The 22,626-nt window shown below is 45.3% G+C and overlaps 1 protein-coding gene across 3 annotated transcripts in view; it reads right to left on the bottom strand.

Annotated features, from left to right (window-relative positions):
• Positions 1-22,626, bottom strand: part of TEX10 (testis expressed 10) — a 1,074,503-nt gene that overhangs the window by 839,406 nt on the left and 212,471 nt on the right. The gene's annotated exons all lie outside the window — the stretch shown is intronic.

Below are 22,626 nucleotides of genomic sequence, written 5' to 3'. Positions count from 1 at the left end.
TCATGCGAAAAGAGGTGGAGGAGTAAAAGGAGGAGGAGACACAGATATTGGCATGTCATGCCCTTCTAAAATCAAGAAAGGCTGGAGTAACATAGTAACGTAGTAAGTAAGGCCGAAAAAAGACATTTGTCCATCCAGTTCAGCCTATATTCCATCATAATAAATCCCCAGATCTACGTCCTTCTACAGAACCTAATAATTGTATGATACAATATTGTTCTGCTCCAGGAAGACATCTGGAGTAAAAATCTAAAATCACCCTACCAACACCCAGACGTTGTGACAAAAAAAAAAATGTAAAAATAAATAACTTTAGGTAGAATGGCTGCGGGTCCATTTAGAACACTTTCCTTAGAAGACGTAGTGGTACCCCCATTGGGAGTTGAGCCAAAAAAGGAACCCAATACATTTAGACTAATCCACCATTTGTCATATTCAACGGGCAGGTCAGTAAACGACAACAAAGACGCGGAACCAAGTACAGTACTATGTACTATACCTCCTTTCACGAGGCAATCAGGCGGGTCAAGAAGTTGGGAAGGGGCACCCTAATAGCCAAAACAGACATTGACGGTGCGTTCCGGTTACTACCTGTGCCTCCGAATAGTGTCCTCCCCTATTGGGCTGCTTCTGTGAAGGAGCATACTACATAGATCGCTGTTTCCCCATGGGGTGCTCCATATCCTGCTTACTATTTGAGGCGTTTAGTTGCTTCCTCGAATGTGTCGTCATGGACGTTTGTAAGGCGGCACATATTATCCATTACCTCGACGACGACTTATGCCTGGGCCCAAAAGATTTGCCACAGTGTGAATACACGCTGTAGTCCACCTGTGAGGAGAGAGCTGGAGGCAGAGTGGACACCCCAGAGCCGAGGGGTTAGATTGAGAAAGGAAGAAGGCGGTGTAGCTTGCTTCTTGGGTGGGGTATGCTGCTGAGTAGCACAAAATTCTACTAGGCCCAAAATGATTTCATGGGCTAGATGCAGTTAAAAAATAGTACTTAGGTAAACAGGCGGTGTAGCTTGCTTCATGGGTGGGGTACTCTGCTGAGTAGCAGAAATTGCTACTAGGCAAAAAAGGATTTCCTGGGCTAGATGCAGCTAAAAAATAGTACTTAGGTAAACATTTCTACTCTGCTGACTAGCAGACACTGAAGCTTTGGAGCAGACCTCTGAATCCCAGGCCATAGTATGAGTATAACAACTCTGCAGACGACCCCACCCTCCTGGAATAGACTATAGCAACGTCATGTAAAACACAGCAAGGGGACTCCATAAAGAATCTCCATTATTTCAAAAAATTCGGCCACAGACACCACTTAAGTGGCATCAATTTCGCCAGAGTTTTTAAAACCGTTGGTGAGGTGATTTTCAAAAATCAAGCTTTTAGTCTCCCCAGGATGACACAGCGGTAGAAAAGTCCTTGCGGATCCAGGATTTGTTCATCTTGATGAACGTTATTCTGTCTACATTCTCACTGGACAGCCGCGTGCGCTTATCTGTCAGCACACCACCAGCAGCGCTGAACACACGTTCAGAGAGAACGCTGGCTGCGGGGCACGACAAGATCTCCAAGGCGTGAGTGGCGAGCTCAGGCCATTTTTCAAGATTGGAAGCCCAAAATGAGCAAGGGTCCAGTTCCACAGTCATGGCATCGATGTTAACTTGGAGATACTCTTATACCATCCTCTCTAGGCGTTGGCTGTGCGTCAGACTTCTTGTCTCCTGTGGCCTTGCAAAGGATGGTCTAAAAAAATCTTGAAACGATTGGAAGAAATTGCTGTTACCACCAGATACGATGTTACTGTTACGGTTTGAGTGATGACTCGATAGTCCCACGGTTGGCAAGTTAGAACTCAGAGATTCACTACGTGCACCACTGGTGTTTTGTGGAAAAGCAGATATTAGATTCTGTAACAGTCTCTGCTGATACTCCTGCATGCGTGAATCCCTTTCTATGGCAGGAATTAATTCGCCAAATTTACTTTTGTACCTGGGATATAAGAGTTTGGCAACCCAGTTGTCGGCATTACTTCAGATTCTGCCAATCCGAGGGTCATGTTGCAGGTAGTGCAGCAAGAAGGCACTCATGTGTCTTGCGCATCCAGGAGGACCAAGTCCTTGTCTTGGAGGCGGCGAGCTGAGAATCATGCTTCCTTCCTCTGCCCTCTCCCCAACCTCGCACAACAGAAATTTGATCAAGGTCTCCCTCATCTGATGAGTCTTCCATGCCCAGCACCAGTTCGTCCTCCACTTCTTCCTCGCCTCCTGCACCTTCCTCAACAGTTTGGCTGCTACCATGCGCCCTCTGCAATCCCTCCCCCCCCCCCCTAGCCTCCAATGCCAGCCGCCTTGGGGCTGCCAACCGTCTGGACCTTGGAAATATTATCCCTTCCGCATACCACTCCTCCTGTTCCTCCTCCTCCTGTTCCTCCTCCTCCTCCTCTTGTTCCACCACCTGACTCCGAATACTGTTTACGGTGTGCTCCAGCATGTAAATCACCGGAATAGTCATGCTGATAATGGCATCGTCAGCATTAAACATCTTTGTCGCTATTTCAACACGGTGCAGAAGGGTGCATAGGTCCCTGATCTGAGACCACTCCTGCAGCGTGATTTGGACAGCAGCCCCTTCTCCTGATGTCGCCACAGTTACCCAGTGCCCAGTCATCGACATGAAACGCCCCTGTCCATGTCTACTCATCCAAGTGTCTGTGGTGAAATGCACCCTATCACACACAGTTTCTCAAGGAAGCGGTGATGTTGTGTGCGACATGCTGGTGTAGCGCATGCACAGCTTTCTTTGAGAAGTAGTTGCGACTGGGCATCTGGTACTAGGGCACTGCCACAGACATAAGGTCTCAAAAATCCTCTGTATCCACCAGGCGGACAGGCAGCATTTCTGTAGCCAAAAGCTTGCAGATGGTGAAATTCAACCTCTTAGCTTTTTCATGGCTAGGAGGAAATGGTCTTTTACTTGTCAACATCTGAGGGACTGAGGGCTGGCTGCTGTGCCTAGATGGAGTTGAGTAGGGTGTCCCCGGCAAACTGCTGGTCTGTGAGGAAGGTGCAGGCGGAGATGTTATGTTGCCTTGATCAAAATGTGGTGTCGGAGAGCGCTCAACACCAGCAGGTGTTTCCACTTGCAAATGTCCTGACGACCAGTCAATCACACTGGCTGTTGCAGGTAAAGAGGTGGAAGGTCTGCGTCCAAAACCATGTGCGACTGCTGTCCCCAAAGTCATAGAGGATGAAGAGGATGCACATGAGGCAGACGGTGGTTGACCCGGCCCCCTGGGCCGCATTGCAGCACAGTGAGCTTCCCACTGCAACTTATGCCTCATATCCATGTGACGGTTCATACATGAAGTACTCAAGCTAGTCATTTTTTGGCCTCTACTGAGATTTTGGTGACAAATCTTACAGACAACATGAGTTGGGTCATCCTTTGCGATCTCAAAAAATGCCCAGGCTATGGAAGGCTTAGAGCCCATGCGACCTGAAGAGCCACCACGACTTCTGCTCAGAGGGACATTTGGGGTTGAGGATGCATCTGTTGACGTGCTTCCAGTACTCCGTGTCTGTCCAGGAAGGCGCAACGTAACCTCGTCGTCAGACTCGTCATTAGCATCCTCCTCTGCTGACCTCATGGACTGGCGGACTGTGGGTTGACAGTAAGTGGGGTCTCCAACCTCGTCATCATCATCCTGTGGGCTCTCAAACCCGTCGTCCTCAGAGCCAACCTCTTCCTGCCCTGACCGAAAAGTCAAGTTTTCGTTCCAATCAGGTATCTCCGTATCATCATCTTCCTCACTGTCTCCACCAATAGGAGTTACCGTATTTTTCGGACTATAAGACGCACCGGACTATAAGGCACACCCAGGTTTTAGAGGTGGAAAATAGGGAAAAAAATATTTGAAGCAAAAAAATGTGGTAAAATATTTAATAACATACTATTATATGTGGTGGTATTATATATAATAGTATGTTATTATGTTGGAAGCTGCGGGATCAGTGTGGTGTCTGAAGTACTATATGAAGATGCTGGAGGGTGAGTATAAGAATGGGGGCACAGGGCTTATATTGAAAGCACCACTCCAGCACTGCAAAATAACACTGGAGTGCTGCTTTAAAAGCCCCTGGGAGAACTATAACTCCCAGCATGTCCTGCGGATCCTATGACATGCTGGGAGTTATAGTTCACTAAAGGAGTGGCAGAGTGCTTTATTGTGTTTTGGAAAGACTAACCTCTTATTTGTGGCAGCCAGCCAGCTGTGGTGAGGAGAAAAGCATCCCATGACTGCACACACAGAGCCCTCCCTCTTGTTGCCTTTCCACAGCACAGGTAATGGAAGCCAACAGATTCTAGTGTTGGAGTCTGAAGGACCTGTGATGATGTCTAGAAGATGGAGGGCTCTGTGCTGCCATGTGATGCTCCAGCCCGCTCTCTTCTGACATCATCACAGGTCCTCCTTGTGCACACTGCACAGCACTCAGCTCCAGCCCAGGAAGGTACCAGCAATCTCTCCCCCGGACATTGCTGCTGCTGCCTCCTCCTCCCCCGGACACACGGATCTCCCCAGCTGCTGCAGGAATCAGCGCTGAGGAAACCATGTGTGTCCCTGCTTAAGTGCAGTATTCATTTGCTGCTCCCGGCTCACCGCTCAGCTGATAGGTGTGCGGGGAGTAGCTAATGAATATTCACTGCACTTAATCATCGGGACCACATGCTTTCCCCAGCGCTGATTCCTGGCAGCCCGGGACATTTTTCTGCCTCCTGAAGTGGGATAACAGTGCAATCCCACTGGCTGCTGCCCCCCTCCCCACATGCTACATTCCTACCATAAGACGCACCCACACTTTCCTCCCAAATTTGGAGGAAAAAAAGTGTCTTATGGTCAGAAAAATACGGTAAGTTTGGGAACGAGGGTCTACATTATGCTCAGAACCTTCTTCATCTGGGCCTGGATCCGACTCACAAAGATTCTGGTCATCAGTGCAGATCATTTCCTCGTCTGGATTCACAGAAGCTCTGGAGCAGACCTCTGATTTCCAGGCTATAGTATGAGTAAACAGCTCTGCAGACTCAACCATCTGTGTTAACCCATACTCAGACGGGCAGCTGGAGACTTGGGAGCTGTGAGGAAGCAAGTGCGATTGGGGTGACACCTCTGAGGACTGGAGTAGTTGTGATGTTGAAGTTGACATGGAGGAGAGCCCACTTGAAGGAGCACTTGATATCCGTTCAAGCACCTGCTGTTTTTGTGCATCATCTGGAATTTTTGGCGATGCTCTTAGCGATGGTCGTAAGAAAGGGATCATATCAGATTGTCCACGAAAAGAAGTAGACATCTAACTTTGGCTGGAAGATGGTCTTTCTTCTGCAGATGTTACTGTTGCTTTACCACCTACCCCACGGACACAACCTTTTTTTTCCCTTTCCAACACGCCTATTCCCCTTTCCACCAGCAGCAGGCCTTTTGCCACTCATTCTGGTGCTTAACTAGTTGGCCACTCTGTATCTGTAGTTGTTGGCACAACAACCGATGGATGAAAACCGAGCAGAGCTGAGTGGCCAAACTGTGGTACTAGGCCCAAAAGGATTTACTGGGTTAGATGCAGTAAAAATTTAGATACACAGGCGGTGTAGTTAGCTTCACAGGCGGGCTACTCCGCTGACGTGCAGACACTGCTACTAGGCCCAAAACTATTTACTGGGTTAGATGCAGTAAAAATTTAGATACACAGGTGGTGTAGCCATCTTCACAAGCGGGCTACTCTGCTAACGTGCAGACACTGCTACCAAGCCTAAAACGATTTCCTGGGTTAGATGCAGTAAAAATTTAGTTACACAGGCGGTGTAGCTAGCTTCACAGGCGGGCTACTCAGATGACTACCGGACAAAGCTACAAGCCCAAAAGGATTGGCTGAGCTAGATTACACCAAATGCTGTGACAAACACTTGCACAGCACTGGCACAGACCTGCCTTTGCAAAAAGTGCTAGGAACTGCTGTAACCTACCCTGAGAGAGGCTGATATTGCAACTAGTCCCGACTCCCTAAACCTATCTCTCTGACAATTCGCTCGCAATTCACACTCTCATACTCTATAGCGCCCACAGCAGCAGCGGTGCCGGCTAACACTAAGCTGCAGCAGTGAAGAAATGGTGGCGACGGGGCAAATGACTGGTTCTTATAGGGCAAGGACATGTGACATACACAGCCAATGACACAAGCCCTTGCTTGTGTGCATCACATGCACTTTGCTTTGTGTGTGTGCACTGCTGATAGGCTGAGAGACTGCACCGCCCCACTGTAAATGCGGGAAAGAAAGAAAAATGGAGATTGGCATTATTTCAGCACAGATCTACCCCCCCCCCCCCTTCCCCCTGCACACTATACACTGAAACAGTCTATTAACAATGATAAACAGTTTTCATGTGCAAATCAAGTTGGGCTTTTGGTGAAAGAACAGTTATCGAACAGAAACTCAAACAGCCGAATTTTGAGCAAATTTTTCGAGTTCGACGAACGACTCGAACACCGCCCAAAACAGCTCGAATTTTAAATTGGCGAACAGTTCGACTCGAACACCGCTCATCTCTAGTATTCCAAGCAACAAAACACCAGGTCCAGATGGTTTCCCTGTGGGTTACTACAAAAAGTTTGCAGATATCCTCCTCCCCCACCTAGTTGACCTTTTTAACTCACTCCTGGAAGGGAAAGTTCCACCCAGACAAACCCTAGAAGCTTATATAACAGTTATACCCAAAGAGGGTAGAGACGGAAGCCTTTGCAGTAATTATCGGCCTATCTCTTTACTTAGCACCGACCTGAAGTTATGGGCAAAGATCCTAGCCTCGAGAATTAATGGTGTTCTGGAAACACTAACCACCCTGATCATGTTGGCTTCGTAAAGGGAAGGGAAGGCAAAGAATGCTACAAAAACCCTCCTTGCTATCTCTCATGCAAGGCGCTCCGGCATTCCCCTAACCATTCTATCAACAGACGCTGAGAAGGCCTTCGATAGAATTAGTTGGCACTACATGACTTGCACTATACAAAAGTTTGACTTCCCACCTCCTTTTATAGAGGCCATTATGACCCTCTATAAAACCCCAACTGCCAAGATCAGAGTAAACGGATTATTTTCAAAACCTTTCATGATTAAAAACGGCACTAGACAGGGAAGCCCTCTCTCCCCTTCCCTTTTCGTGCTGATGGAGACCGTGATTCAGAAAATCAGACAGGACCCCGACATTAGGGGACTGGTGGTAGGTCAGACTGAACTCAATACAGCTGCATTCGCCAACGATCTCTTACTCTTGATCTCAAATCCCATAACAGCATTCTCAAATCTCTTAGATTAATTTACGGAATTTGGAGTTGTTTCAAATTTCAAGATTAATATGAGCAAATCTGAAGTTCTGAATTTTTCGGCACCAGACGCGGAGATTTTGACTCACAAACAAATGACCCCTTTTAATTGGCCCTCCGAGAAATTAAAATTCTTGGGAATTTATCTAACTGCAGATCCCATCTCACTCTACAAATTTACTTTTCTCCCTTTATTGTCCAATATACAAACTTTACTCAAATCATATGACTTGCCCTACCTATCCTGGATAGGAAGGATCAACGTTATCAAATCCTATATTCTTCCAAAAATTTTTTACATAATGAATATGGTCCCCATTCCTCTCCCCAGTTCTTTCTTCATCACCGTGAATAAAATTGTCGCAAATATTGTATGGAAAAACAAAAGAGCCAGACTACCCCCTAAAATGCTTTCCTTACCGAAAAATAAGGGTGGACTTGGCCTTCCCAACTTCAAGACATACTACCATGCAATCCATCTCGCACGATGGCTGCGTTTGGTCAAGTCCAATCCTGACCAGAAAGCTCCAAATCTCAAAATTAACCTGATTGGAAATAAAGTGGAGATTTTTCTCTGGTCCTGCTGTGCCTCTTCTACTCACTCACTCAATGCAATAACTTACAACACTTTAGCTATTAGACGCTCTCTGGTCCCAAATAAATTACCTCATTGTTTTTCTTGGACAATATCCCATTAAAAATAATCCCATGGCTCATTGATCCTAATTATGTTGATGCTTTTGGACTTTGGGATTCCTTACCTAACCGATCAAATTCACACCTTCCCTCTAACCAAGTCCCCTGCATAGACGACTGGCCAAAAGAAGCCAAGAAACGACCTCGTGATCTCTTACAAAAACACCATGTAAACTTTGTTATGTCAAAACTTAAGACAGGGTGTAAGCATAACTCTGATTGGCTTTGGCTAGAATATCTGGTAGGCCTTCGATGCCCACCCCCTAAACTTATATCCAAATTGTACGCTAATCTCTCAATCCGACCACTCAGTTCAAACCACTTTACTTATCCTCGTGGGAATCTGAATTAATTCTATCCCTGTCTAACCAAGAAACAAGCCAAATTTTGTAACTCCCACGGCTTTTCAAGATATATTTTACTACAGGAAAATGCCTTTAAAATCCTCTCACGTATTATTTCTAAAAACTGGTCAGAAAACAAATACCTTTGTCGTTTAGGATTAATTAAGAGAGATTTAACACCTCAAAAAGTTTTGCTTCGCTACCGACAAAAGCGTTTAAATTCAAGAACCACGATTTGCTCCCTCTTTTGTTAGCAGCGGCAAAGCACCTGACCTCAATACACTGGAGACAATCCTCTCCCCCTACACTGAACGAGTGGATAAATAAAGTACAAGATATTTATAGAATGCAAGAGTTGTCAAGCTGGGATTCTCGCACATATGGTAAATTTCTATCAACTTGGCGCACTTGGAAAAATAACTCCTCCTACTCCTCCTCCTCCCCCCCCCCCATGACTGCTCCAGACATCTATCTATCGTCCATCCATCCCTTTTTCTCTTCAACGAATCTGCCTCTGTTGCAGAGACTCTGTGCTCCCCTAAAGCCGAAGGGACGGAGCCCGACCTCAACTTAATATAATTATTAACCATTCTAAACCAGTTATATCTCTTCGTCTACTTATAAAATGTCTTGCCTGTTTTACCCTTTGCTTTTATTATCGTTTATATCCTAATGACTCATCTTTGCAGGTATCCAGAAGATACGGATACGGTCTTTTGGAGCAGTTATTATTTCCACTCAGATACTAATACCTGAAAATTGTTCTGTTTTTCATTTAACTGACTGATGGCTTGTTTACAGCCTGTTTCCAAAGAGTTGTTCCTGCTGTTTTTTTGTTTTATATAGTTGCACTTGCTATTTGCTGGAACAATTGTGTAATTCATTTATCATTGTATGCCGCGTGTTTGGCTGGCTGGGACATCACCTTCATTATTGTTGTGTTTTGAAAACTGATTTAAATAAAGAATTCCAAAAAAATAAAAATAAATAAATAATTAAACTCAACCTCTAAACGGCGTAACAAGAGAAAGAATTAAGTTTTTTGGTTGCCGCTACATTACAATAAAATGCATAAAAAGGAGATCAAAAGATCGTATCTACTCAAAAAATGGCATAAATAAAAACGACAGCTCAGCACACACAAAAAAAAGCCCTCATCCAGCCCCAGATCACGAAAAATGGAGAGAGACTACCAGTCTCGTAAAAAAGCGCAATTTTATTTTTATTTTTTTACTTTAAATATTTTTTTTCTCCACTTAACCCCTTAACGACCGCCGATACGCCTTTTAACGGCGGCCGCTAAGGGTACATAAACCACAGCGCCGTTAATTAACGGCGCTGTGGAAAAAGTGAATAGAACCCCCCAGAGTCGGGGGGTTTTTACCGACCCCCGAGTTGCGATCGCCGGTAATTAACCGTTTACCGGCGGTCGTAACAAAAAAAAAAAAAAACGCGATTTGCCGTTTAATTTCTCTGTCCTCCGATGTGATCGCACATTGGAGGACAGAGAAATGTGGTCCCCGATGGCCCCCAATAGCCCCCCGATACTTACCTACCTCCCCCGGTGCTCCTCGTGTCGCCCCATGGGCGCCGCCATCTTTTTTCCGGGAAAAAATGGCGGGCGCACGCGCAGTGCGCCCGCCGCCCGGCAGATCTTTGGGGTCTCGGCTGCCGGGGGTAGCCGAGACCCCAAAGAACATGATCGGGGTCTGTTTGCACCGACCCCAGTTTTGCGATTGCCGGTAATTAACAATTTACCGGCGACCGCAAAAAAAAAAAAAAAAAGCGATCTGTAATTCTCTGTCCTCTGATGTGATCGCACATCAGAGGACAGAGAAATAGGGGGATTCGGGGACCCTAACATACTCACCCGGTGTCCCTGGGTCCTCTTCTGTCTTCTCCTGCCAGCCGGCTTTTTCATCATGGCGGGCGCATGTGCAGTGCGCCCGCCATCTGCTGCCATCTGCCGGCCGGCAGGAGAAGACGAGTTGGGGCTAAAATTAGGGTTAGGGTTAGAGTTAGGGTTAGGGTTGGGGCTAAATTTAGGGTTAGGGCTAGGGTTAGGGTTAGGCTACTTTCACACTAGCGTTTTTTGGCTTCCGTCGCAATGCGTCGTTGGAGAAAAAACGCATCCTGCAAAAGTGCTTGCAGGATGCGTTTTTTCTCCATTGGCTTGCATTAGCGACGCATTGCGACGGATTGCCACGTCGCATCCGTCGTGCGACGGATGCGTCGTGCTTTGGCGGACCGTCGGCACAAAAAAAGCTACATGTAACTTTTTTGTGCGACGTGTCCGCCATTTCCGACCGCGCATGCGTGGCCGGAACTCCGCCCCCGCCTCCCCGCACCTCACAATGGGGCAGCGGATGCGTTGAAAAAACAGCATCCGCTGCACCCGTTGTGCGGCGCTTACAACGCTAGCGTCGGTACGTCGGCCCGACACACTGCGATGGGCTGAGTACGACGCTAGTGTGAAAGTAGCCTTAGGCTTCTTTCACACTTGCGTCGGTACGGGGCGGTCGCAATGCGTCGGCCCGACGTACCGACGCACGTTGTGAAAATTGTGCACAACGTGGGCAGCGGATGCAGTTTTTCAACGCATCCGCTGCCCAGTCTATGTCCTGGGGAGGAGGGGGCAGAGTTACGGCCACGCATGCGCGGAAATGGCGGACACGACGTACAAAAAAAAGGTTACATTGAACTTTTTTTGTGACGACGGGGGCTAAAGTTATGGTTAGGGTTGGGGCTAAAGTTAGAGTTAGAGTTGGGATTAGTGTTAGGGTTTGGATTAGGGTTGGGATTAGTGTTACGTTTGGGATTAGGGTTGGGATTAGGGTTATGTTTGGGATTAGGGTTAGGGGTGTGTTGGATTTAGGGTTTTGATTAGGGTTATGGTTAGGGTTGAGATCAGGGCTGTTTTGGGGTTAGGGTTGTGATTATCGTTAGGGTTGTGATTAGGATTATGGATCGGGTTGAGATTAGGGTTAGGGGTGTGTTGGAGTTAGGGTTGGAGTTAGAATTTGGGGGTTTCCACTGTTTAGGTACATCAGGGGGTCTCCAAACACGACAGCCAATTTTGCGCTAAAAAAGTCAAATGGTACTCCCTCCCTTCTGAGCTCTGCCGTGCGCCCAAACAGTGGTTTACCCCCACATATGGGGCATCAGCGTACTCGGGATAAATTGGACAAAAACTTTTGGGGTCCAATTTCTCCTGTTACCCTTGTGAAAATAAAAACTTGGGGGCTAAAAATCTTTTGTTGGAAAAAAAATTTTTTTTTTATTTTCACTACTCTGCATTATAAACTTCTGTGAAGCACTTGGGCATTCAAAGTTCTCACCACATATCTAGATAAGTTCCTTGGGGCGTCTATTTTCCAAAATGGGGTCACTTGTTGGGGGTTTCTACTGTTTAGGTGCATTAGGGGTCTGCAAACGCAACATAACGCCCGCAGACAATTCTATCAAAGCCTGCATTCCAAAATGGCGCTCCTTCCCTTCCGAGCTCTGCCGTGCGCCCAAACAGTGGTTTACCCCCACATATGGGGTACCAGCATACTCAGGACAAATTGGACAACAACTTTTGGGGTCCAATTTCTCTTGTTACCCTTGTGAAAATAAAAACTTGGGGGCTAAAAAATCTTTATTGTTAAAAAATATTTATTTTTTATTTTCACGACTCTGCATGATAAACTTCTGTGATGCACTTGGGCATTCAAAGTTCTCACTACACATCTAGATAAGTTCCTTGGGGGGTCTAGTTTCCAAAATGGGGTCACTTTTGGGGGGTTTCTACTGTTTAGGCACATCAGGGGCTCTCCAAACGCGACATGGCGTCCGATCTCAATTCCAGTCAATTTTGCATTGAAAAGTCAAATGGCGCTCCTTTGCTTCCGAGCTCAGCCATGCGCCCAAACAGTGGTTTACCCCCACATATGGGGTGTCGGCGTACTCAGGACAAATTGTACAACAACTTCTGGGGTCCATTTTCTCCTGTTACCCTTGGTAAAATAAAAATTTGGAGGCAAAAAGATCATTGTTGTAGAAAAAATGCGATTTTTTTTATTTTCACGGCTCTACGTTATAAACTTCTGTGAAGCACCTGGGGGTTTACAGTGCTCACCACACATCTAGATAAGTTCCTTAAGGGGTCTAGTTTCCAAAATGGTGTCATATGTGGGGGGTCTCCACTGTTTAGGCACATCAGCGGCTCTCCAAACGTGACATGGCGTCCGATCTCAATTCCAGCCAATTCTACATTGAAAAAGTAAAACGACACTCCTTCACTTCCAAGCTCTGCGGTGCGCCCAAACAGTGGTTTACCTCCACATATGGGGTATCGACGTACTCAGGAGAAATTGCACAACAACTTTTGTGGTCTAATTTCTCCTGTTACCCTTGTGAAAATAAGAATTTGTGGGCGAAAAAATCATTTTTGTGAAAACAAATGCGATTTTTTATTTTCACGGCTCTACGTTATAAACTTCTGTGAAGCACTTGGGGGTTCAAAGTGCTCAACACACATCTAGATAAGTTCCTTGGGGGGTCTAGTTTCCAAAATGGTGTCACTTGTGGGGGGTTTCCACTGTTTAGGCACATTAGGGGCTCTCCAAATGCGACATGGCGTCCGATCTCAATTCCAGCCAATTCTGCATTGAAACAGTCAAACGGTGCTCCTTCACTTCCAAGCTCTGCGGTGCGCCCAAACAGTGGTTTACCTCCACATATGGGGTATCGGCGTACTCAGGAAAAATTGCACAACAAAATTTGTGGTTAAATTTCTGTTTTTACACTTGTGAAAATTAAAAAAAATGGTTCTGAAGTAAAATGTTTGCAAAAAAAGTTAAATGTTCATTTTTTTCTTCCACATTGTTTTAGTTCCTGTGAAGTACGTAAAGGGTTAATAAACTTCTTGAATGTGGTTTTGAGCAGCTTGAGGGGTGCAGTTTTTAGAATGGTGTCACACTTGGTTATTTTCTATCATATAGACCCCTCAAAATCACTTCAAAGGTGATGTGGTCCCTAAAAAAAACATGGTGTTGTAAAAATGAGAAATTGCTGGTCAACTTTTAACCCTTATAACTCCCTAACAAAAAAAAAAATTGTTTCCAAAATTGTGCTGATGTAAAGTAGACATGTGAGAAATGTTATTTATTAACTATTTTTTGTGACATATCTCTCTGATTTAAGGGCATAAAAATACAAAGTTTGAAAATTGCAAAATTTTAAAAATTTGCCATATTTCCATTTTTTTCATAAATAATCGCAAGTAATATCGAAGAAATGTTACCACTAACTTGAAGTACAACATGTCACGAAAAAACAATCTCAGAGTCAGCAGGATCCGATAAAGCGTTCCAGAGTTATAACCTCATAAAGTGACAGTGGTCAGAATTGTAAAAATTGGCTCGGTCATTAAGTACCAAATTGGCTCTGTCACTAAGGGGTTAAAAAAAAAGAACCTAAACATGTTTATGTCAACGAACTCGTAGTTACCTGGAGAATCATAATGGCAGATCAATGTTAGCATTTAGTGAACATGATAATGCAAAAAAATTAATCTGTGGAATTGCACTTATTTTTCTGCAATTTCACTGCACTTGGAATTTTTTTCCCCCATTTCCCAGAACTTGATTTGTTAAAACCAATGGTGTATTTCAAAAGTACAACTTGTGCTGCAATAAACAAACCCTCACATGGCCATATTGACAGAAAAATTAAAAGTTACGGCTCTGGGAAGAAAGGAGAGCAAAAAACGAAAACGCAAAAATGGAAATGTTGCTTCAGCCCAAATTTTTCAATTTTCATAAGGATAACTGGAGAAAATGAACCCCTAAACCTGTTGTGAAATTTTTCTTGAGTACCCAGATACCCTATATGTGGCTGAAAACTATTTCTGAGGCACAATGCAAAGCTTACAAGGAAGAGAAGCACCATATTGGAGTTGAGATTTTGCTGCAATGGATTGAGGGTGTCATGTCACACTGGCAGAGCCCCGGAGGCGTTACAACAGCACCCCCATAAGTGACCCCATTTTACAAACTACAACCCTTCTAATCCCAATGAATTCATCTAGAGGTGCAGTGAGCATGTTGACACCACATGAGCCTCAGAATTTCATATAATTGGGTGGTGAAAACCGTATTTTTCTGACCATAAGACGCACTTTATTTCCTCCAAATTTGGGAGGAAAGTGTCGGTGCGTCTTATGGTAGGGATGTAGCATGTGGGGAGGGGGGCAGCAGCGAGTGGGATCGCACTGTTATCCCACTTCAGGAGGCAGAAAAATGTCCCCACTGCCGGGAATCAGCGCTGGGGAAACCATGTGGTCCCGATGATTAAGTGCAGTGAATATTCATTAGCTACTCCCCGCCCACCTATCAGCTGAGCGGTGATCTGGGAGCAGCAAATGAATACTGCATTTAAGCAGCAACACACATGGTTTCCCCAGCGCTGATTCCTGTAGCAGCTGGGGAGATCCGTATGTCCGGGGGAGGAGGAGGCAGCAGCAGCAGGGTCCGGGGAAGAGGAGATCGCTGCGTACCTTCCTGAGCTGGAGCTGAGTGCTGTGCAGTGTGCACAAGGAGGACCTGTGATGTCAGAAGTGGGCGGGCTGGAGCATCACATGGCAGCACAGAGCCCTCCCTCTTCTTGACATCATCACAGGTCCTTCATACTCCCCACTAGAATCTGCAGGATTCCTCTTATAACCTGTGCTGTGCTGTGGAAAGGCAACAAGAGGGAGGGCTCTGTGTGCAGTCATGGGATGCTTTTACCTCACCACAGTGGCTGGCTGGCTGCCACAATTAAGAGGTTAGTCTTTCCAAAACACAATAAAGCACTCTGCCACTCCTTTAGTGAACTATAACTCCCAGCATGTCATAGGATCCGCAGGACATGGTGGGAGTTATCGTTCTCACATGGGATTTTAAAGCAGCACTCCAGTGTTATTTTGCAGTGCTGGAGTGGTGCTTTCAATATAAGCCATGTGCCCCCATTCTTATACTCACCCCTCCAGCATCTTCATATAGTACTTCACAGACCACTGGTCCCGCAGCTTCCAACATAACATACTATTATATATAATACCACCACATATAATAGTATGTTATTAAATATTTTACCACATTTTTTTGCTTCAAATATTTTTTTCCCTATTTTCCACCTCTAAAACCTGGGTGTGCCTTATAGTCCGGTGCGTGTTATAGTCCGAAAAATACGGTAAATGACTACATTTTTACCACTGAAATGTTGCTTTATCCTCAAGTTAATTTTTTTTTATAAGAGCTAATAAAAAAATGGACTGCACAGTGCAAATTCTCCAGCGTACGCCAATACCCGACATGTAAATCGGGAACTACTTTTCAAATCACAATGAAAGCTCAAAAGGAAGGAGCGCTATATTATAATGCAGATTTTACTGTCATGGTTTGCTGCTGCTATGACCCACTGGAAGAGCCCCTAAGGTGCCAGAACAGAACACCCCCCACCACCCAATAAGCTACATTTAGAGGAAAATAAAAACTACCATATTTTTCTGACTATAAGATGCACCTAGGTTTTCGAGGAAAAAAAAAAAAATTCAAGCAAAAAGTTGTCAATTCTTTACCAATATCCCCCATCCTGATATGCGTGGCCACCCTCAGAAAAAAAAAAAAAAAAACATTCTACTTACATTCCCTGAACTCCATCACTTCGCCCTGTTCTGATCCCAGCAGCTGATTTACACTTGCTAGCAGCGAATGGCAGTGACATCATGCACCGCTTACAAGCCGAGGACAGTTACCAGATTACTCACTGCTCCCTACACCCGAAACAATGGGCGTGTGGAGCAGTGAATATTCATTTCACTTTAATAGCGGGCACAGTAGCCTCAGACACCGCCTTCTTGGAGCAGCCAGGTGATTTTGTGAAGAGAATGAATATTCACTGGTCTCTAGAGTTGAGCGACTTACTTTTTTAGGATCGAGTCGAGTTTCGCGAAACAAGACTCTCAAAAGTCGGGTCGGGCGAAATCGGCCAATTATTGCGAAAAGTCGGGGGCCGACCGAAAAACACGAAACCCAATGCAAGTCAATGGGGAATCAAAGTCGGCAGTGAGTTAAGGACAGGAAAACACCTACAGTGCCCATTTTAATGCCAAAAACATCAATTCTTGTTACTTAAGCTTGTTAATCTTAATTTACCTTATAATAATAGTTAGGCATTGAAAATTGGGGGTCATTTGGCTAAAGTTGGGGGGGTAGGGCTGGTTCAAGTTTTTCGTGGGCCCAGGAAACGCGGACTACTTCACGGCGGTGGAGCAGGGAGAGGTAAGTATTTAAACTTTGCAAGTGCTGTGATCCTGAGCAAGCAGGGGGGTCCACTCGTTCGCATTGGCACTGGCACAGGGCCCCTCAAAGTACGGCGGTGGCACCTCCCACTGGCAGAGACACTTTTGCGTACTATGAGGGGCCCCGTGTCAGTAACGTCGCCATCGAGTATGCCCCCCCCACCTGATGAAGGAACCTGCACTTTCATCTGCACCTTCCTCTTTGTCCCCGTGTAAGGTGGTATAGTATGCGGGAAGGGGAACCTGACTTTCAGCAGGGTCAGATTCTGGCTGTGTAGAGTGCAAGGGGAATACAGTGGTCTGGGTCAATGTACCAGCAGACTCATCTAGCAGTGGCTGGGCAATGGGCAGGATGAGGAGGAAACAGATATAGGGCCAAAGAATAAAGTAGGCTAAATGCAGTTCAAAATTGGTAACAGGACTAAACAGGCGGCATTGCTTTGTTCAGTGGATTAGCAAACCCAGGAGCAGCAGACACGGTTTTAAGGGCCCAAACACACTAATAGGCCAAATGCAGTTTAATATCTGATACTTTAGGCCAAAAGCCTAAGACTGAAGCTCAGCTTTATTCAGTTGAGGGCAAACACCAGGAAGGGGCAGACACCGTTAGTAGGCCCTAACCACCAATTTTTAACAACACAGCACTTACCAGCAGACTCATCTAGAAGTGGCTAGGCAATGAGCAGGATGAGGAGGAAACGCAGATATAGGCCCAAATAATAAAGTAGGCTAAATGCAGTTCAAATGTGGTAACAGGACAAAACAGGCGGCATTGCTTTGTTCAGTGGAGGACAACTGTAATGAGTGGCAGACAGTTATTAGGGTCAAGTAATAAAGTGGGTCAAATGCAGTTCAAAATTGGTAACAGGAGTAAACAGGCGGCACTGCTTTGTTCAGTGGAGGAGAATAACAAGCAGCGGCTGACACCGTTAGTAGGCCCTACCAAACAAGTAGGCCAAATGCAGTTTAATATCCGAAACAGGATGAAAATTGAGGCTCAGCTTTGTTCAGCGGAGGAGAACAACAAGCAGCGGCAGACACCGTTAGTAGGCCAAACCAAACAAGTAGGCCAAATGCAGTTTAACCTCTTCATGACCCAGCCTATTTTGACCTTAATGACCTGGCCATTTTTTGCAATTCTGACCAGTGTCCCTTTATGAGGTAATAACTCAGGAACGCTTCAACGGATCCAAGCGATTCGGAGATTGTTTTTTCGTGACATATTGGGCTTCATGATGGTGGTAAATTTAGGTCGACAATTTTTGCGTTTATGTGTGAAAAAAACAGAAATTTGGCGGAAATTTATTCTGTTAAACCAGAGTTATGTGACACAAAATAGTTAATTAATAATTTCCCACATATCTACTTTAATTTTTTTTTTGCTAGGAAGTTATAAGGGTTAAAATTTGACCAGTGATTTCTCATTTTTACAACAACATTTAAAAAAACTTTTTTTAGGGACCACCTCACATTTGAAGTTAGTTTGAGGGGTCTATGTGGTTGAAAATACCCAAAAGTGAAACCATTCTAAAAACTGCACCCCTCAAGGTGCTCAAAACCACATTCAAGAAGTTTATTAACCCTTCAGGTGTTTCACAGCAGCAGAAGCAACATGGAAGGAAAAAATGAAAATTTAACTTTTTAGTCACAAAAATGATCTTTTAGCAACAATTTTGTTATTTTCCCAATAGTAAAAGGAGAAACTGGACCCCGAAAGTTGTTGTCCAATTTGTCCTCAGTACGCTGATACCCCATATGTGGGGGGAACCACTGTTTGGGCACACGACAGGGCTCAGAAGGTAAGGAGCGCCATTTGACTTTTTGAAAAACAAATTGGCTCCAATCTTTAGCAGACACCATGTCGCGTTTGGAGAGCCCCTGTGTGCCTAAACATTGGAGCTCCCCCACAAGTGACCCCATTTTGGAAACTAGAAGCCGCAAGGAACTTATCTAGATGCATAGTGAGCACTTTAAACCCTCAGGTGTTTCACAAATTGATCCGAAAAAGTACTTTTTTTTTTTTTTTTTTTTTTTCACAAAAAAATTCTTTCAGCCTCAATTTTTTCATTTTTACATGGGCAACAGGATAAAATAGATCCTAGAATTTTTTGAGCAATTTCTCCTGAGAACACTGATACCACATATGTGGGGATAAACTACTGTTTGGGCGCACGGCAAGGCTCGGAAGGAAAGGCGCGCCATTTCACTTTTTGAATGGAAAATTAGCTCCAATCGTTAGCGGACACCATGTCGCGAATGGAGAGCCCCTGTGTGCCTAAACATTTCAGCTTCCCCAAAAGTGATCCCAATTTGGAAACTAGACCCCCCAAGGAACTAATCTAGATGTGTGGTGAGCACTTTGAACCCCCCAGTGCTTCACATAAGTTAATAACGCAGAGCCGTGAAAATAAAAAATATTTTTTCTTTCCTCAAAAATGATTTTTTTAGCCCGAAATTTTTTATTTTCAAAAGGTTAACAGGAGAAATTGGACCCCAAATGTTCTTGTCCAGTTTGTCCCGAGTACGCTGATACCACATATGTGGGGGTAAACCACTGTTTGGGCGCACGGCAGGACTCGAAAGGGAAGGCACGCCATTTGGCTATTTGAATGGAAAATTAGCTCCAATCGTTAGCGGACACCATATCGCGTTTGGATAGCCCCTGTGTGCCTAAACATTGGAGCTCCCCCACAAGTGACCTTATTTTGGAAACTAGACCTCCCAAGGAACTAATCTAGATGTGTGATGAGCACTTTGAACCCCCAAGTGCTTCACAGAAGTTTATAACGCAGAGCCGTGAAAATAAAAAAATTATTTTCTCAAAAAAGATTTTTAGCCCGCAATTTTTTATTTTCACAAAGGCTACAAGAGAAATTGGACCCCAAAAGTTGTTGTCCAGTTTGTCCTGAGTACGCTGATACCCCACATGTGGGGGTAAACCACTGTTTGGGCATACGTCGAAGCTCGGAAGGGAAGTAGTGACGTTTTGAAATGCAGACTTTGATGGAATGATCAGCGGGCATCACGTTGCGTTTGCAGAGCCCCTGATGTGCCTAAACAGTAGAAGCCCCCCAAAAGTGATCCCATTTTGGAAACTAGACCCCCCCAAGGAACTAATCTAGATGTGTGGTGAGCACTTTGAACCCCCAAGTGCTTCACAGAAGTTTATAACGCAGAGCCGTGAAAATAAAAAATAATTTTTCTTTCCTCAAAAATAATTTTTTAGCCCGCAAATTTTTAGGGTTACAGGAGAAATTGGACCCCAAAAGTTGTTCTCCAGTTTGTCCTGAGTATGCTGGTACCCCATATGTGGGGGTAAACCACTGTTTGGGCACATGTCGGGGCTCGAAAGGGAGAGAGCACCATTTGACTTTTTCAACGCAAGATTGGCTGGAATCAATGGTGGCGTTATGTCGTGTTTGGAGACCCTCTGATGTGCCTAAACAGTGGAAACCCCTCAATTCAACACTAACCCCAACACACCCCTAACCCTAATCCCAACCATAACCCTAATCTTAACCCTAACTCCAACACAACCCTAACCCTAATCCCAACCCTAACCATAACCCTAACCACATGCCTAACCCTAACCTCAACACAACCCTAACCCTAATCTAAACCCTAATTCCAACCCTAACCCTAAGGCTATGTGCCCACGTTGCGGATTTGTGGCCGGATTTTTCCGCACCGGTTTTGAAGAGTCCGCAGGTAAAACGCACTGCGCTTAACCTGCAGATTTACCGCGGATTTCCAGTGTTTATTGTTCGGATTTCACCTGCGGATTCCTATTATGGAGCAGGTGTAAAACGCTGGGGAATCCGCACAAAAAATTGACATGCTGCGGAAAATACAACGCAGCGTTTCCGCACGGTATTTTCCGCACCATGGGCACTGCGGATTTGGTTTTCCATAGGTTTACAAGATACTGTAAACGTGATTAAAAAAATGCTACGAATCCGCAGCGACCAATCCGCTGCGGATCCCCAGCCAAATCGCACCGTGTGCACATAGCATAATTCTAACCCTAATTGTAACCCTAATTCTAACCCTAATTGCAACCCCAACCCTAAGTGCAACCCTAAGAGCAACCCCAACCCTAAGTGCAACCCTAAGAGCAACCCCAACCCTAAGTGCGACCCTGTTGTGTTATTAGGGTCAAGTAATAAAGTGGGTCAAATGCAGTTCAAAATTGGTAACAGGAGTAAACAGGCGGCACTGCTTTGTTCAGTGGAGGAGAACAACAAGCAGCGGCAGACACCGTTAGTAGGCCCAACCAAACAAGTAAGCCAAATGCAGTTTAATATCTGAAACAGGATGAAAATTGAGGCTCAGCTTTGTTCAGTGGAGGAGAAAGGCAAGTAGCGGCAGACACCGTTAGTAGGCCCAACTAAACAAGTAGGCCAAATGCAGTGTAATATCCGAAACAGGATGAAAATTGAGGCTCAGCTTTGTTCAGTGGAGGAGAAAAGCAAGGAGCGGCAGACACCGTTAGTAGGCCCAATCAAACAAGTAGGCCAAATGCAGTTTAATATTTGAAACAGGAGTAAACAGGCGGCATAGCTTTGTACAGTGGAGGACAGCTGTAATGAGTGGCGCAGACAAAGTTTGTAGGCCCACATTAAATAAGTAGGCTCCAAGCAGTTCAAAAATGGTAACAGGAGTAAACTGGGGGCATTGGTTTGTTCAGTGGAGGTCAACTGTAAGGAGTGGCGCAGACAGACTTAGTAGGCTTAAAATAAAAAAAAGTAGGCTCAATGCAGTTCTAAACTGATAACAGGAGTAAAATGGCAACATAGGTTTGTTCAGCGGAGGATGATTGTAAGGAGTGGTGCAGACAGACACAGGTAGTAAGCCTAAAATAAACAAGTATGCTCAATGCAGTTCAAAATTGGTTACAGGAGTACACAGGCGGCATAGCGTTGTTCAGCGGAGGACAATTGTAAGGAGTGGCTGACACAGTTAGTAGGCCAAAATAATAAAGTGAGGTACATGGCTTCCAAAAAAATGTTCATAAATAAACAGGTGGCATAGCTAGGTACAGGGGTGGGTTCCTCTGCTGAGTAGCAGACAGTGGTAGTTGGCGCAAAGTATTAACTGGTCTAAATAGAGGCCAGGGCCCCTGTATATTTTAACTATCATCTATCATTTCAACAAATTTGTATTGGCAGTGCAATTGAAGGATTTAACAGCAGACTACACAGTGGTGGAGCAGGGAGAGGTAAGTTTTGCAAGTGGTAGAGCACTGTTCGACCTGGGGGGGAAGCACACTCTCGGGGGGGAAGCACACTCTCGTGGGCGGCGGTACTGGCACAGGGCCCTTCATATTATGACTGTGTGTCTGACGTTGGTTGTGCACCACCACCGTCAGACACTTCATTGTACCATGAGGGACCCTGTGCCAGTGCCGTCGCCCAACAGTGGGCACACCCACCTGTCCAGGCACACGGCACTCGCACGGGTGCTTGCGCTAGGTAGTGACCACGGCCCTGTGGGGGGAGGCAGGCCATTTAGGGAGGGAAATAAATGGCCTATGGTGGACATTCAGCAGCTGCAAATGGAGGAATTGGAGCAGTCAGTAAGGGGAGGCCAAAAGCAAGACATTTTTCAGGCAAGCTACGTGTCAATTGTAATGAAGGTTAGATCATCAACATTTCGGGTAGCCAGACGAGTCCTTTTTTCGGTCAGTATTGAATCAGCAGCAGCACTGAAGACTCTTTCTGATAGCACACTAGAAGCAGGGCAAGCGAGCTCCTGTAATGCATATTCTGCCAATTCAGGCCAGGTGTCTATTTTAGATGCCCTGTAATCAAAGGGGAATGACCTGTGAGGGAGAACATCGATAAGGGAGGAAAAATAGTTCGTAACCATTCTGGACAAAT

The sequence above is a fragment of the Ranitomeya variabilis genome, chromosome 6 (assembly GCF_051348905.1).
Source record: "Ranitomeya variabilis isolate aRanVar5 chromosome 6, aRanVar5.hap1, whole genome shotgun sequence".
Taxonomy (NCBI): domain Eukaryota; kingdom Metazoa; phylum Chordata; class Amphibia; order Anura; family Dendrobatidae; genus Ranitomeya; species Ranitomeya variabilis.
Note: the sequence above shows the minus strand (reverse complement) of the source record. Positions and strands in the feature narration are given on the sequence as shown.